The sequence below is a fragment of the Gavialis gangeticus genome, unplaced genomic scaffold (assembly GCF_001723915.1).
Source record: "Gavialis gangeticus isolate Ggan-Ray unplaced genomic scaffold, GavGan_comp1, whole genome shotgun sequence".
Classification (NCBI taxonomy): Eukaryota; Metazoa; Chordata; order Crocodylia; family Gavialidae; genus Gavialis; species Gavialis gangeticus.
In genome coordinates this window covers 1,098,571-1,101,490 of record NW_017728997.1, presented here as the reverse complement: position 1 = coordinate 1,101,490, position 2,920 = coordinate 1,098,571, and positions in this window count along the sequence as shown.

Sequence of the window (2,920 nt, the reverse complement as noted above, 5' to 3'; positions counted from 1 at the left end):
AGCCCCGCGCCCCGCCCCGCCGGGCCCTGCCCCCGCCTGCTGGGGACAGCCGTGCTGGCAGCTCAGCCTCGTCCTCCACCTCTGCGCTTTAATTGGGGAAAACTGCGCTCCTTCTTATATCCATCATCACTATGAAAGAAACGGCTCAGGTTGATAAAAGAAATCCTGTTTTCCCCATCGTGTCTAGGAGCCTTTCCAGTGACCCCTGCTTCCGCCTGCGGCAGCTCCCCACTTGCCTCTGTCGTGTCAAATGCAGCCCTTGCCACGGCTTTTCGGGACTTCCCAAAACTTGTGGCCGCAGGGGGCCCCGCAGACGAGGGTCTCCTGTGTCCATCCGCTTGCCGCCCCTTCACTTCTTCACGTCAAAACTGTATCTTTCTGGGGGCCCCTAAACAGTTGTGGGTCAGTAACTCTGGAAATTAACCTCCCCCGTCTTGTTGGTTTGTCTCCTCTGCTCCTTCAACAGGCCTGGCCTCCGCGGTCCATTTGGCTGCTTCTCCACCAGCATCTTCTCTCCTGCTCCCTCCGGACAAAACAGCCTCCTCGCCTAACCCAAATGGTCCAGCCCTGCTGTTCAAATCCTCTCCGAGAACAGCACAAGGCCCATGGCAAGTTGCCAAGCAATGATGGTGTGTTGGGCAGCTCACAGGAACGACTGGTCTCAGCAAGAGCATTTGTTGGGACTATTTCAAAATTTGACTCGAACGTTGCAGACTGCGCGGGTACAAGCGGATCCAACCGTATGTTCTTCTCCCAGCACGCTTTGTCCTTTCTTCCTTCCCTTCTTCCATCTTGCGCTTCTCCTGTAAGGAATACAGGACTGGAAGGGGTCTCCCAAGCCATCGCAGGCAACTCTTTGTCCAAAAAGCATCCGCAAGAACATCTTCTGGTGCCTCAGAGACAGAAAACACCTGATTAAAAAAAAGGGAGGGGGACTAAAACATGCCTCAAGAGAACAGGAGAAACACAGGCATCACCATTGCCTCTTGGGTTATATTCAATATATGGCACCACAACTTATGGTGGCAAAGAACAGGCAAGCAGCCACCACTGTTGAAGTGATGGCCGTCACTGGCTAAACAGGATTAGAACTTCCATCACAAGATCGTTTTTGTGAGCAGCTCGTGGTCCCAATTCCCAAAGCATTTAAGGCTACTTTGGTCCCATTTACAGCTCACGTTCTAAGGAGGCAACACAAACAATTAGAAGAAAAAAAGACAGCGTTATAACTCATTTTGCACCTGTATCTTGACTTGTTCCAAGTCAGTCAGGAAGTCTGTGGCAAGGGCAGGAATTAGATCCATATCTCATAACGTCCTTGACTACAAGACCATTCTCCCTCCTTTCAGTAGCAAATTATCTGAATGATCTAGAGATCTCAGTGATACCACTTTATAAATGGTTATGCATGTAAAGGGAACAGAGCCCCAATATGCAATTATAGGGCCATAGAGTCGTTTGTTTTACAAACCAGAATGGGAATGGAAGCTTTTCTCCATTTAAATTAAATATTAGCAAAGCTTTTTGTTTGAATGTAAATGTTTTGGAAACCCCATGCATCTCTGCGCTATTGCAGAAGAATCAGGAACAGAAAGTGCCAAGCTGATTTTCTTACCCAAGCTGCAAGACATGCAAAAAGTCAACAAGCAGAAATAATAACAAGAAGTATATTGCACTGTAAAATGACTTGGAAGAATATAAGCGGGAACACTGCTTTTACATGGCAGGAGTGCTGAAAAACCTATCTGTTTCCTTAAAGTCCACCTGCTACATTATCACTGTGGTTGTGCTCAGGGACCTCAGTCAGGGACCAGAGCCCTGGTGTGTCAGGCCAGCACTGTCCGAATATAAGGAAGTGCCTCATGGTGAAAGGACAATGAAGTTCACTTTTACTGGCTCTTGTTTTGCTGAGCCCAGAGCACTTCAGAGGCAGTAAGCTCAGCTCTGGGAATGCGTGAAGGGAAGGATGTGATGATGAGGAGGCTGCAAGGTGCACTCAGGTGGCCGTGATGCATTTAGAACAAAACAGGTGCTTCCGGTTCTCTCCTACAGCACTACACTATCTCCTTTGCTATCAAGCTGTCCCAAATACAGAAGCACTGTCTTCTGCAAACCATGATCAGATTGCACCTGCCTTTCAGTCTTTACGCTGTGGCCTGTAAAGTTGCAGATTAACATTAATTCCATCCTTTTGGCTTTTAAACATCTGGGGAACATTATTAACTTTTACACTTTCATCTGAAGGTCCCAAAGCAAGTCACACAGGAAAATAGACATCATTCTCCCCAGTGCAGATAGAGAAATTGAGATGGAGAAACATAACATGACTTACCCAAGACCTCAGAGAAGCCACCTACAGTGTTGAGACTAGAAACACCTGTCCCCCAATCTATTGTCCTCGCTGCTGTTTCCAGGAAACAAGAGCAACAGCTCTAAATTAAATCCCATCCCTTCTTGAAACATTTCCTGAAGGCCTCATTGTTGTTGTCTGAGTCTAGCAAATTATTGCATCTTTGCACATCTCTCTGAGCCTTCCTTCTTTTAAATGTCAGCGCACAACCCCTTAGCCCGTGAAATGGTTTCTCTCTGTTATGACTATGTTTGATGAATGGATATATTTCTTGTTGCTGTTAAATGCCTTTTTTAAAGGATGCAAAATTGTCTTTTAGATAATATTTTAAAGTAGATTATTGCTTCTTTTTTTTTTTTTACTTCCTGTTGATCTGAGCCTTTTGGGGGAGGTCAAGTGGCTAAACATGAAGTAGTAAAACCCCTGGGAATGCAGCCGCCACATTGGCAGACTTCTCTTCAGATTTCTGAATATGGGCTTAATACCTGTTTGCTTCTCTCTCCCAGCACCACCCCCTTCTTGCCCTTGAATGTTGTACTGTAATTTTTCTCTCCTTATTCTCCGCTTTCT